The sequence below is a fragment of the Leopardus geoffroyi genome, chromosome C1 (genome assembly GCF_018350155.1).
Source record: "Leopardus geoffroyi isolate Oge1 chromosome C1, O.geoffroyi_Oge1_pat1.0, whole genome shotgun sequence".
NCBI classification, from domain to species: Eukaryota; Metazoa; Chordata; class Mammalia; order Carnivora; family Felidae; genus Leopardus; species Leopardus geoffroyi.
Window position 1 is genome coordinate 216,586,712 of NC_059328.1, and position 14,164 is coordinate 216,600,875.

Consider the following 14,164-nt stretch of genomic DNA (forward strand, 5'->3'; position numbering starts at 1 on the left):
CCGGCCTCCGGCGACAACGGCTCGGCCACGCCCCCTAATTATCCACATTCCGCCCCCCGGCCTCTCGGCTGCCGCAGCGAGGTCCGCCCCTCCATGTTGGCCCGCCCCCTACTTATTCCTACCCCGCCCCGGCCTAGCCGCCGCCTGGGCTAAACCCCGCCCCCACGGCCTCGGGGGAGCCGGGGGACCCGCTGGTCCACACCCCGCCCCTGCCTCTGGCCCCTCCGGCCCCAAGATCGGCCACGCCCCCTCCGCTCTTGCCCCGCCTCCGTCCGATAGGCCTGCGGAGGCCTGCTCCCTGCTCCCCCTCCCTGTCCCCCTTTCTCCCTCACTCCCCGTCTCCCAAGTAGCCTCGGCTCAGGCACCGCCCTGCCCCCAGGCCCCGCCCCGGCGCGGAGACCACCCCTCCCCTCCGAGCCCGGGTCCCCGCCTCGCGCGCCCCGCCCCCGCTCCCGCCCCCGCCCTCGCGGCCCCGCCCCGGCGCGGGGACCACCCTCCGCCCGCGGAGGCGCGGGCCGAGCGCTCGGGGCACTCTCGGCGGTCCCGGCCGTTCGCCGCCGCCGCGCGGAGATTCGCGCGGAGATTCCGCGGAGCCGCGCGCGTCCCCGGCCGGGCTGAGCTCCCAGACCGCGACGAGAGCCGCAGGAGCCCGCGGGGACGCAGTGCGAGCCAGGTAAGCTGGCGGCAGCCCGGCCGTCCCCTGCGGGCCGCTCCCGGCCTCGCTCCCGCGGCGCCTGCCGGGGCTCGGCGGGCTCGCACCCTCGTGGGCGCCGATCGCTCGCCCGTCGCCTGAGTTCGGAGCTCCGGCTGCCTGGGCACGGCCGGCGCCGGGAGGCTTCGTGAAGACTCGCGCCCCTGGCCGCCTCCTGGGCTCCCGAGTCACCCCGGCGCAGGCGGCCGGGCCGGGGTTCCAGGCGCCGAGCCGCTGTCGGAGCCCCCCTCTCCTGGCCCTGGCGCCTCCCAGGCAGGCCCTGCGGGGTGGCCCGGCTCGGTGACCGCACGCGTCCCCGGGGCGCCCCCTCGCGCGGCTCTGGGGAGGAGAGGGGGCGCGCGGTCCCGGGTTAAACTTGTTGGTGACAATGCATATTTCAACTTCGGAGGTCCCTCGTTTTAGGATGGAAATGAAAATCCCGGGTTCTGGCCCGGCTGTCCGGTGAGCGAGCAGCCGCGAGCTGATAGCGCGGGCGGCCGGCGGGTGGGGACGGCCGGGAGAGAGGCACGTTGTTCTCCCAAGTGATGTTTCCCGGGAAGCCGGCTCCGCGCTGCGGATTGGTGGTGCCCGGGAGTGCGGGCGGCTCCTGGCCCGCGGCCGCTCCTGCAGCCGGGGGACCAGGCCGGCGCTGGCCCTTCCCCGGGGTGCCGGGCGGCGCGCGGGCGGCGGGCCCTCTACGTGCCGAGAGGCCGGGGAAGTCTCCCGGCCAGTGAGATTCAAGAAGGGGACGTTGGGCTGGATTTTATTCGTGCTGATTCTTGGCAAGTTAATGCAGCAGATTTGCACTGTGTCCTCCATCAGTAATAAGTTCGTGTAACTTTTGATCACAAAAGCAGTATATGCTTTGGGTAGAAAACGTAATAAAGAGAAACAAACAGTAAAACAGAAACCATCCGTGATCGCACTCTTCCTACCTGCCTTCAATGTTTACATTCTTGGGGTCACAGGCTTGCGGATTTAATGAGTAAGTTACCACTGGAGCCTCTCCTGCCTAAATCAAAGTAATCGCTTTATGCGACTCTACCCTTCCGCACCCTTCCAAGTGTGATGGTCTCTGAACACCAAAGTTTGGGTTTATTGGCCTGGCTCCCTTCTCAGCTGGCCACGGGTTCCCTTCCTGCAGGCCTGAGGTGGAGAGAGAGGGCGCAGTCAGCTTAGAACACTGGGTAAGACTTGATTGGCCTCGTGCCTCTCCACCTTCCCCTGTGGTTTTGGTTCCTTGCCTTGTAATAATGAAGGTAATGATTCTCAATCTGCTTCTCAGGCCACCATAAAAATTAATGGGTGGTTTGCAAAGCGTTTTGACATTCTTGGATGGACAGCGGCTGTACTTTAAGGGGCTAGGGAGCATTTTGCTGTTCCACGTTGCTGTCGTCATCAAATAAAAACAGTCTACCTCCCACCTGGCCGCCCTGACCAGGAAACAGTCTCTACTGATGTCCGGTGGAGCCTGGAGAACGTTCCCGGCTCCCTGCTCAGTGCATTCTGTCCAACAGGTCGGGGAGGGGGCGGGGGCTTGGAAGGAGACAGCACCCCCCCCCCAATCCGCCTCCTCGCTCTGCTTTCCGCATGTGGGTGGATGTGGGGAGGGTGAGGGGAGACTGACATTAAGTGGGCCCCCCGTTGCACAGGCCCCCGTGCCTGTCCATCTGTGGAATGCCAAGGCCACGCTGATCCCAGAAGGAACAGTTAGTTCTGGGAGGACTCAGAAAGTGAACAAACCTGGCTTCCTAGGGATTTGTCTTACAGCTCGCTTGTTTACTAAACGAACAATGAGCAGCTCAGATCTGCGGTGCCGGAGAAGCTTCTGTGAGCTTTAGTGTTTTTCCTGTTGTTCCAAGACGCAGGCCCCACACTTTGTGGCCTTTGAAAACAATTACTAGGGACTCGGACCTGGTGTGCGAAGCCCGCGTGGGGAGCGGTGCACGCACGTTGCCTTTTGTTCCCCCGGCAGAGAAACCACGGTGGCAGAGCCTCTCTGTAGGCCGGTCTGCAGGGCGCCTGTTTGTCATTTGATAGTTTCGTGTGTTTATTGTTGCTACCACCAGCACTTTGATCTGCCCAAGGTCTAGCTGATCGCAGCCCAGACACAGGGGGATTTCCAGAAGGACCCAGAATGAGGGCTGGACAAATTGCAGCTAAGTGTCCTTAACTGGGCCGTCTGCCAATTAGTGTTATGCTCTTAATTTTCTCGGTGGAGGGAGGAAGAGGCAGTCTTCCTGAATTTTCTCCCTTGCTGTTGTTTGCTAACTTGATTTCTGGTTACCCAGCAGCCTGGAATTACTTTCCTGCGGCTGCTGGTGCAGACTTTTTTCTTATTCTAATGGCTTCTAGTCCGTCGATAAGGTATGCTAATGTGAATGGGGTTTACGCCCTTGGGTCCTGGGAGGCCGCTCCCACATTTAAATCTTCAGATCGCAGCCAGTTCCTTGGGGGAGGAGGCCCCCTGGCTTCCCTCAGCTTCTTAGGGGAAGCCCTTGACCCAAACAAGGTTAAGAATCCCTGAGTTCGACCCTTGCCGACCTCATGCCGGGCTCCACGCAAATGTCTGTGGCTCCCTGTTTAGGGCATCGGCCTTGTTTTGACTGAGTAGAAGCTGCTGTAGTAGCGAGTGGGCCTTGGGCCAGCCACGTGGGTTTCCCTTAGGTCTGTTATTTTCAAATTCAACACCTGAACCGGGCAGTGCTGTGACTTTTCTTCTGAGAACTGGAGTCAGGCCCCCGGGATATTTTCGAAGGCCCTGGAGATGCACACTGGGGCATCTTTGCCCCGAGGTCACTGCCTGACAACCCAGTTACTGGGAAAAGGGTCACCGAGCAGCTGCCTAGACATCACCCAGAGTGCTCTGGCTGGCTTTGCTCCTGGCCCAGAGGGGAGCCCGGGGTCTTTAAGTGTTTACACTCAGCTCCCAGGACTCTGCGCCTCTGGCCTCCCCAGCTATTGGCACAATAGAAGCCCCACCTTCCGCCTTCACCCTCCTCGAGAGGGACAGAAAAATAATTCACCGAGTCCCCGAACACCCAGGGCACAGTCCTGCGACTTATTCAGGATCTCTCAGGAAGCCTGAGCCTGCTTTTCAGTGGGCCCTGGGGCATCCGTGTGTTACGTAACAGCACCTGGTGCCATCTGGCCGCACGTCTTAAGGGAGAGGATGTCAGTATTCGGCCTTTCGAAGGCAAGAGAATGCAGAAGCTATTTTAGAAATAAAGGGGTGTGTTTCAGGGAGGGAAGGGTGAACCCCACCCGGGGCATCACGGCCCCCCATCCGCCAGGTGACCCAGTGCCCGCCCGAACCAAACGCTCAGTAAGCGAGTAAGATTTCAGGAAGTAGAGAGGTGGGCTGGGTTCACCTAATTGAAGTTGAAATTTGGGGCGGTTTGGGGGCAAGAAGGGCTTACGAAGCATCGGGCCTGGAGTGCACGCTTAAAAATCCCTCCAGACACCGCGAGGGGTTCCATTTTACAAGGAAGCTACGAGAATTTAAGCAGCTCTCACAACACAGTGGTCCAAAAAGTGCTTGAGCTGAGAAATCAGCCTCTATCTGCCTGAGCCCAGAGCTCGTGATCGCATCTCCCAGTGTGCTAAAATGAAAGATATTCATACCTTTGGGTCACATGAAGCCACGCACAGGAAAATAGCAGAGTACCTGCCTCCCTTGCACAATTCTAAAAAAGCTTGCACTCTGAAGGTGAGACATCTCTAAAACCCGTAAAAGTCTCTGCAGCCTAAATGGAAGGCAGCCGGTTGGCACCTTTATTCCCCGGGGTTGGGGAGGGGGGGGGGAGCGAGCTGTGTCCCGCCCTGTCCGCAGGGTCAAGGTTGATTTCTTTGGGAGACTGAGGTTTTGAAGTTGGGGTAACTCGGACAGGAGCCACCGTGAAGTCTGTTCTGGTACCAGGAAGCGAGGGTATTCCGGGCAGATGAGGTCACTAGAACAAGGTAAAGATTATGGGAAGTCTGTTAAGTCAATGTAAGATAAGGATTCCGCCTTCCGCGTCGTAATCAAATAAATGACATGCCCCGAGATTATGCTTATCTGCTCATTAAAAGCTTGTCTCTGGAGAAACTCTCTGCTGGTTCCTGTTAGCCCCACTCCTCTGAACAAATTGAGAAGAAAACTTCCCGTGGAAGGCTTCTGTGGTTCCAGAATTCCTGGTATTCATTTCTCCTCTCTCTGTCTTCCTCTTTCCCCCAGTCTGTGGGACCGAGGCAGGAAACCCTGTCCCATTTTTAGGAACACGCAAGCCTGCTCTGGTCCCCGGGCCTGGAGGGAATAGAGGTGTCCTTTGCCAGCCCGCCCGGGCCTGTGCTCCACTGAAAACCCCACTCTCCGAGGAAAGGAACAAAGAGCCTTTCTGACGGCACCTGCCGGTTAGGGTGCTGTCGTGTAAACACCCCCTCTGGCACCAGCTGCGGCACTAAATGTCGCACAACCTGCGGGAGCCAGCGGGAGCCGGCTGCAGCCCGCCTTCCGTTGCACTGAGCCTCCGCAGCCGGCCCCCTTACCGAGTGGGGGAACCCGTGACCCAGTCGCCCGGCTTCTGCCCGGACCGCGTGTGCCCGGCAGCTGGGCCGGGAGAGGACGTGGATGTCGCTGGTAGCCTGATTCGGCCAGCCTCAAAACGTACTGGACGTTGAAATCTCCTGGGAGATTTTGTAAAAATGCACCTTCGCCAGCCTGGTGCCCGGTGGAATCCAGATCTCTGAGGGTGGGGCCCAGACACGGGCAGTTTCTACAAACTCCCCGTGAGAATCCCCGTTCTACTCTAGTACTCAGGGCTCCACTCCGCCGAGGTGGGGGAATTTGTAGGAAGGACTGGAGATGTGGTTTGGGACCGGGTGGGGCAGACCCGGTATTTGAGGCCAGGGAAGGTTTTTAGGGCCAGGTTCTTGGAAAGGCAGCCAGAGGTCCCCGATCTTTCCAGTTGCCATTTGGAGACCTTACTCCGTTGGCCCTTTCCTTCCGTGGGTGGCGATCAGCATACTTCCTGTTGGTGCCTTGGTCTAGAACAGAGAAGGGTGTTCGTGGACAAAGGGATCAGGATCAAGCCAGGAGGCCTGTCCTTGGGGCGATCGCTTCTTGGGTGGGTTTTTGAAGAGCTGATTTTAAAGCAGAGTGCCAGAGTCGAGAGGAGCTTCCCAGGACCACCCAAGCGAAGAAAGGAGAAACTAAGGGCTTTGTGAGTCTGAGCTTGGTTACACACATAATCTGATTATTTGTTCTCTATCATCATTAGCAGCCAAATTATTTTAAAACAGCGAGAGCTCCTTGGGAGACGGCAAGCACGTGGGAAGGGGGGAGCGCCCTTGAACTTCTGAGCCAGGCTTGTTAGCAGGCCTGTTAGCAGGAAGAGGGAAGCTAGGCCCCCGGGATGCAGAATTGGAGGAGGCGTCCCTGGGGTTGTTCCCTTACAGGGTGATGAGACGAGGAGGACCGGTTCAGAGGTTGAGAGCGCCGACTGGGGCCTCGTTTCCTTAGGGTTGAGCCCATGAATGTGGAACAGCTCACTGGAGACTTTGAGTGTGAGCTGGGGCCCCTGGGAGCACGCTTCGGGTCACCCCATGAAGATGGGGCAGGAAAGCCAAGGGGGAGGAGGAAAGAAGCTGCTGGAAGCGGGAGACCATGCAGGCTCTGTGTCCCACCGAGCCGGGCAGAAGATGGGGTGTAGAGGAAGGGGGTTGAGAGCCTGACATAAACAGGGTGGTTGTGGGGTTGATCAGAGAAGCAACATCAGGAAGACAGGGGGCCCCTGGGTTTGGCTTGTTAGACCCGTATGATTGTGGTGGTTGGAAGCTTCTAGAAATCGAGAACACCGAGCGTGGACCACTGAGAAGAATGTTAGCGGTAAAAGAAATAGGACTGTCGTTTGATGGTGTCGAGACAAGAGGGACCCAGGGCTGGGTCAGAGGGCCTGCGATGCTCCAGGGCAATGAGTGGGTGAGTGGCCCCAGGTCCCCTGAGGGAAGGAAGGAGATGGTTGTGGGTGGTTGTCATCGGGAAGAACAGGTTACAGAAGACTTCCCCAAATGCCTTTTCGCCCTGTGCTCATCTGGCTCGTTTTTTTGCTCGCCTTTGGGGGGTGCTGGCTGGGGGACTCCTGGGTGCAGGCCCCTTCTCGAGAATCCCTTCCTGGATCCCCATGATGGGGAGCTGACCCTGCTCCCTGCATGTCTGTTGACCCGCTAGGCTGGACACTGCTCAGCACCGGTTACACTTGATCGCCACACCTTCCGTGCACAGACAGTGTGTCCCCTGCACGTGGGAACTGACAGGTGGAGAGAGGGGCTGACCAAGCTGAACACTCAAGGTGGTGACCTCCCGTATAACCATTTGGGGAGCAGGTTAACATTCTCTTCTTAGACATCTTAACGGTTCAAAACGCACACTGGGTGGCGGAAGTAATTTCTGGCTTTTAAGAATTCTGGCCTGTGAATGGTAATCAGCTTACTCAGAAATGTCGAGCGGCACCTCTGTCACCCTGCCATTTAACGTTTCATTCAGCGAGGCTCACCCCACCTTTGCTTACCCATTTTCCGCTACTGCCCCAAATTCAAATTGAAAGGATTTGAATTTTTAATAGGTTTCGAATACAAAGAAGTAAGTGGAATATGCTAACGCTGCACATGCGTTCGACTCTCTGTTTCTTATGACACTGAGAATCGTGGCTTTGAGACGTGGTATCACATATATGTACGTGTCCTTTGGGCGAATGGAAAGTCAAGGCGCTGTGTTGAAATTTCACTGGAAACCGTCACTGGAGCTGATACAATAATACGTGTAAATAACTCACGTAAAGTGCCGGAATCGCTCAGTTGACGGCGCGGAGGTCCACGGTCACAGTCAACACGGTCGTCTGCTCTGGTCTGGTCTCCCTTTTCCTCTCCGTTGCCCCCATCCCGAATACCCCTCGCGGAAGTTGGGCTATTTGTTTTTCCCCCTTTGTGGTTTCAGAAATCAGTGTTCAAGACGTTTACAGGAGAAAAGCTCTGTCCCTCAGAGTCCTGGTGTCCTGGCGACACCTGTTGGGTATTTTACCTGTGTCGTGCCGGATGAGGAAACCGCACTGTCCCATTTTGTTCACGTTTCAGGCCCTCGTCAGAGGGTGCTGGCTCAGGGTGCCGTCTCGGGAGATCGGACACTGGCTGTGCGTCCAAAATGAATTTCTTCGAGTTCATGCAGCGCACGTGTTTTGCTCGTATTTTATTAGACCCATCTATGATTTCAGGACTGTTCACCTGGGGACGAGTGTATGCTGGTCACAGAGACAGGCGCCTGAAGGACCTTCTCTGCTCCGTCATCGGGGCTGTGGCGGATGCTGGCACTCACAGGTGGTATAGTGACTGTGGGAAGAAAGGAAAAGGCCACCAGGAGTTCATGTTCTCCAGGTGCGAGCCTTGTCCTTTCCCTCACTTGTATTTTATTTGTAAATATCTTAAGGGCCCGAGAAATTCAGTTTCAGGTCATTTGACATTTAGATGCTCCTCTCTCGGAACTGTAGTTACTGTTTGAAAGGGATACACACACGCACACGCACACACTTGAAATGCTCCTATCCACCTTTTAACATGGAGATTTTTCTGTGGTTTCAAGTACTCATCGGGCTTTTCCTCCTTGTCAGGCACTGTGCCGAGTCTCCTATAAATGGCCTTTTCTTTTCAGTCAATTAGGAAACAGCCTGACTTGCACAAGCGAAAGTCACACGTGCTTCAAGGAAAATCTTCAAGGAAAATGAAGAATGAAGCGACCAGCCACCTCTCTTGTTCTTCCAGCCCTGTTCTTTGTACACAAGCTGCTGTCCGGGAACAGAAATCGGTGAAACTTAAGTTTTTCACAGACCGGAATCCGGGAAGTTCCTCTTTGCCGTGGCGTCTCCCGTGACTCCCATGACTCGGGAGGGTTTCTCAGTCCCATGCACCTGTCCGTGTCTGGAACTTGGGCTTTTCTGTTTACTTCTGATTTTGACACTGGACAACTTCGAGACCCGGCTTTCTTGTCTGGGAAAGGGTGGTGTAGTGCTTACCTCTGGGAGCTGGGAGATGTCGACGCGGAGGTGTGGATTTTACCGCATCAGCCCCGTACCTATCCTGGGAGGTTTTTGTGACCGTGGCCTCGTTTGAGTCCTGTGTGCACCGCAGGTTTTTCTTGAATACCGAGTAAATAGAGATTCTTTGGTGATGTTTCGCCATCTGAATTAAACCGGAGTGCAGGGCTTCGATGCTTTTAGGTGTTCAGTCTGACCTTTGGGCCGCGTACAGGCGCAGACTGATGGCGTGATGTATTGGCAGATGTCTAAATAAGGATCACTTCCCCAATCCTTGCCCCATTCCTCAAATTTCTGGGAGCAGGAGGAAATGGGAGGGATACAGTCAGCAGGTTGTGTCCCAGGCTCAGACCTGGGCTGGATTGTGGCTCTGGCTGGTCTCATGTGCGGGGGGACCAGCAGCCCGTCCCTGGTGGCCGCTGAGCCTGCGTTTTCAAAGGCCTGACCTGCCCGGACTACCCTGGGGGCTGCGAATGGGGAGACTGAGAAGGGAGTTGTGTTTAATGCAAGTACTTTCTAGATAAACGCATTTTTCTGGAGGAGTTTGTTGCGATTTTTTCCTTCTTTTCTCTTAAAAAAATAAAAAGACCTCTCCACCTGAGGTTTTTAAAATTAGTCAAGTAATCATATGTTCATCTTAGAAACATTACAAAACGTGGGGCGCCTGGGTGGCTCTGTCGGTTAAGCATTCAACTCTTGATTTCAGCTCAGGTCCTGATCTCAGCGTTTGTGAGTTCGAGCTCCTTGTCAGCCTGCTTGGGATTCTCTCTCTCCTCTCTCCACCCCTCCCCTGCTCGTGCGTGCTTCCTCCCTCTCTCTCTCTCTCTCTCTCTATCTCTCTCTCTCTCCCCTCTCAAAATCAATAAAAGTAAACTTAAAAAAATATATTATAAGATGCAAAAGGAGAAAAAAGTTCACATCACTGGAAGTCGGCCACTCACGATAACCACTCTGGTGCGGACAGGACATTTTTCTTAGGGTCTCTCTGACGTCTCCAGAGGTTAAGTCCAAGCCCTTGCAAACAAAGCAGGATAGTAGATCGGGGACTTGTTCAGTGCGCGCCTGATGCGTAGCAAGTCCTTGTTATTTTTGAATGAACTCGATGCTTTTGAAAAAGTGCTTTTTACCTAAAATTGTTGCTGACGTATTTTCACATCAGCAAACACAGACTTGGACCCCCAAATGACCGTCAGATTTGTACGAGAGGTACCCTCTTTAACAAATCCTTATTCAGAGACCATTTCCAGCTCCTCTGGAATTATAAACAGTACTACAGTGAACATCTCCATACACACATCTTTCTTTCAGTACATGTAAGTTTTTCCTTTGGATGAATTTTTTTACCAGTATTGTGCTCAAATTCTCCAGAGGACTTCTAATTCTATGAACGGTTGGACGAATGTGTAATCGCTACTCAGAGAAACACCTCCAAAGGCAGTGACCTTGAGAAGAGTTTCTACATCCGATTCATGCAACCGGGTGAACTTTAAGACCAGCCTGAGACCTGCCGGTACCCCAAACCCTCATGCTCCGCATTGTGAGCTTTTGGGGTGGGCTTGGAAACGCACACCTGAATTTTAGGATGTGCACTTACACGCGGGTTTCAAAAACATTAACATCTGGGGGGAAGTGTGCGTCCGAGGACACAGGAGGAGTTTCTGTCGGAGGTCCTAGGGGCCCCCTCCGCCCTGGAAAGGAGTGACTGACGATTTCCTCGCCGGCTGCTTCAGGAACTGTCATTGCTAGGGGCCCCCCCCTGCCCCCCAGGGCCATGTCATTCTGGGCACGGGGGTGATTTGTGGGGCGGTGTCTCTGATCAGCTGTGATGAGACGGACTGCGGTTGGATCTGGTGGGTCTGGCCCGGGGCAGCGCCCCGGACTTGGTTTTCAACTTCCAGGTTCGTTAAGAGGGGAAAGTGCTTGCTGCCTTCCACGGACAGTGAGGCCGTCCTTTTGATTCCTAACCGCGGTCTGCTGTCACAGGACTTCTTCGTTCTGGCAAGAGAGGAAGACTACGTTCGGGGTGGCATGTGTTTTGGCCTGTGTCCTCAGCGTGGCTTTGCAACGGGGGCCTGGCTGCCTCCTCTTGGCACAGCCGCGGCCATGAGTCACTGCTCACCTATTGTAACATGAGGCAGCACTGTGGAGGCTGACGGGAAGGCCTGGGGACGGCTCCTTCGCTCTGGTTATTTGTTCTCGGTGGAGTTTGGGGGGCGGGGAGCCCCTAGACTGGGCCTGAGCGCTGAGCCTTTTGTAACTCTCCGGGGCGCTGTCCCTGGCCCTGTTCCCCCCCCGATTAGCTGTTGTTTGACTCAAAGTCCTTCATTCCCTCACTCACACTGACCCTGCTGTGTGCCAGGCAGGAGGCTGGAGAAACCACTGGAGGAGGCCTCTGTCTAGGGAAGTGGCCACCAGAGTACAGGAGGAGAGGTCAGGGTTCGCGAGGTTAGGGAAGCGGCCACCAGTGTACAGGAGACGAGGTTAGGGAAGTGGCCACCAGAGTACAGGAAGAGAGGTCAGGGCTCACTAGGTTAGGGAAGTGGCCACCAGTACAGGAGGAGAGGTCAGGGTTCACAAGCTGTGCTGGGGGCGCAGGACACTAGGTGACAGACAAAGAACTGGGCAGGCGCCTGCAGGGGGCTTGGGGGCTGGGGCAGTGGGTGGTTGGGTGAGTACAGGAAATCAAAGGAGGTGACTGCTTTCTGGGAGACCCTGGCGGGGGATGCCAGGGGCAGGTGGCTGGATGGAACAGTCCTTCTGGGCTTCATTCAGCTTTGAACTTCCAGGCCCTGGAAAAACTTGATTAAACATGTGGGCGTGACTTGAAAGGGGTCTGACACCCTCCCCTCACCCCGGATCACCTCCTCACAGCCCTCCTCTCCCCACCTGGGACTCCCGTGACCCTGCCGGGTGACCGGCCACTTCTCCCTCCCGACCTATTAGGAAAGTCTCCTAAAATCATCCAACTAAATGACCACTCTGCGCGGGGTTGCATTACCTTTGTTGACAGGAATGACACAGGAAGCTAAGGCAGCTGTCAGATTAGTAAGAGAGCCACAGCATTTTTGTGTTCCAGAAAGGAAGAGGTATTGAGGAAGAAGGGGAGGTCTTTCAGCAGAAGCAACATCAGAGGGACCCTGTGACGGAGATCAGAGCACCTCTCCTGGGCCGCTTGTCTCCGACGTGTGCACCCAGGCCGTGGCGCACAGGGGCGTCAGGGTGAGCCCTGGCTTTCCTGGTCAGGCCCAACCCCCAGGCCAGGCCATCCTTCCTGTCCTGACAGCCCCCTCCAGGGACCGCAGCAGCCTGAGCCGCTGAGAGGCCGTGGCTTTGCTGACCGTCCAGCGGATTTCTGTGTTTAACCCACGTTGACCTGGCTAATCCCGGTTCCGCTTGGGGGGAAAACTTCAGTACAGCCTTCTGTCCCAGGAGGACAACCCACCGTCCTCAACGTGCTCGGGGTAAAACCATTACTTTTTCAAGGTTAAAAGAACATAACTGAAAAGCTGGAACATGATGTCACAAACACCGCTTTTTTGTCATTAGTGGAATTGTCAAGAAATTGGCTGCTGGCTAAATTGGGAGTCTGATTATTTTTCTGGGAAGGAGCCGGGTTATTTTGATGAGCAGGAAAAGGGAGAGAATGGCAGTGATCCCCTGGGGGGCGGGGGTTGCGCAGAGGCTGGGAGTAACAGGTAAGCCAGGCAGGCAGGACACAATGCCGAATTATGGCTGAGCAGACGACTGGGACTCAGGCACTCGGGGGGAAAAACCTGAGCGAGTGTGACTTCGAATACGTCAGGTGGTTTGTGGTTGTCCTTTGCCTTCGGGTTTTAGTGCCGGGAATTGCAAATAGGCAGTCGGGGCTGGAGGGGAGCGCCTAGAAGTAAGCAGTAGTCGTTTGGACGTGTACAGGGGTGGGTGAGGGCTGGGGTGGTCGTCACCGGTCTCCCCCCAACCCCCTCCATTGTCTTCCACAAAGCAAGGAATCTGCACATTGAAACTGTTGTGGGAGAAGAGAGGAGAGACAAGCCGTAGCTACCTCGCCCCGCACCTGCCCCTGCAGGCAGCGAAACCGTTTGCTCCCGACTTACCAGTGAGGACACTGAGGCCAAGAGACTCATGGATGTGTCCGTGGACCCTACGAGGACCTGGAAATACCAGGCAGTGAGGAGTTTTACGTGGTGCCAGTGCCTGGATGTGAACTGACAGGGTTGTTTGCCGAGGCACTTGACCGCGGGGCTCTCCGTGTAATGGTTATGGATAGCAGAGTGGAGGGGCTCAGATCGCTGAAAATGACCACCCCAGACGTGTCCCTGGAGGACGGTTGTTCACGGGTACTTCTGGGCTCAGCACCGAAGCAGGGTTAACTCGCTTTGACTGCATGTCAGGGGCCGCGCGCTTCTCCCCAGCCCCCACCCCGCCCCGCGCTTGTGTTAGACACCGGCGTCTCATTTTCAGTCTCCCGTCCACACCCTGGGGGAGGGGGGGTGTCTGTGTCTTTGATTCCCGTATCTTGCTTTGAATTGTAAGGATACTCAGAAACTTTGGAAACCAAAGTCATTTTCCTGGACGTTCTTGCATAACACAGATACGTTATGCATATGTTAGTAGTGATGGTTAATCGTAGTAGAAGAGAGGTCAGTAACACTTGCTCTGTGCATCCCATGGCTTCACGGCTTTCCCAAAAAACTCTTTGTCCTCACGACCCGTGACGGGAGGACTCTTGCCATCTCTGTGGAGCGGGGAAACTGAGGCACCGGGAGGGTAAAGGACCCGGCGGAGCTGTGAGTGCAGAAGCAGATTTGAATCCAGGCTGTCGTGCTACACTGCTCTGCCCCCCAGCTGGGTGCCCGGGGCAGGGAACCCCCCAGGGCAAGCGAGGTGATTTCCGGAACCAGACCAGGGAGCAGTGTGGGGGCAGTGCTGTGGGCACACAGGCAAGATGACGTCTCAGGCGAGATGGGCATGGGCAGGTGACAGCCAGGTAGGTAGTCTGGACCGTTCCAGTCCCCCAGCAGGAGCCAAGGGTGGAGCAGCCCCTAACACTGGGAGGTTGGGGACCTGGGCAGGAGAGAGTGTCCACATTCCCTCCCGACTGCGCCCTCACTTGGCAAGCCCACGTGAGCCCTCCCGCTGTGCCGTGTGGCCGTGTGACCATTTCCCTCTCGTTCCCCTCGAAGGTGGCACTTGGCAAAAGTACACCACATCGGGCACCGTACGGAGCTCTCCGTTGAGATAATCGGGAATCGTGGATCTTCACAGCCCTGAGTGGTTAGGTGTTCAGACAGCAGTCTTTGTATCCGAGAGGTCTGCCCTCAGATAGCCCCCATTTTGGGGTGCCTCTCTGAATGGCCATTATCCGTTGAACTAAGAATCAGCACAGTACGAGAAGCCCCCTGCCCACATG

The 14,164-nt window shown here is 55.9% G+C and overlaps 1 protein-coding gene across 7 annotated transcripts in view; it reads left to right on the forward strand.

Moving 5' to 3' along the window:
- The first annotated feature begins 481 nt into the window (after window positions 1-481).
- The window catches only part of SH3BP4 (SH3 domain binding protein 4), an 86,668-nt gene continuing 72,985 nt past the window's right edge, over window positions 482-14,164 (forward strand). For 3 of the 7 annotated variants that reach the window (XM_045481809.1, XM_045481815.1, XM_045481807.1), the window contains exon 1: window positions 482-673. The gene's annotated coding sequence lies outside the window, so the exon portion shown is untranslated. Of the gene's footprint in view, window positions 674-13,937; window positions 14,029-14,164 lie in introns of all 7 variants that reach the window. The other 4 variants (XM_045481806.1, XM_045481810.1, XM_045481805.1 and 1 more) reach the window with 2 other exon arrangements.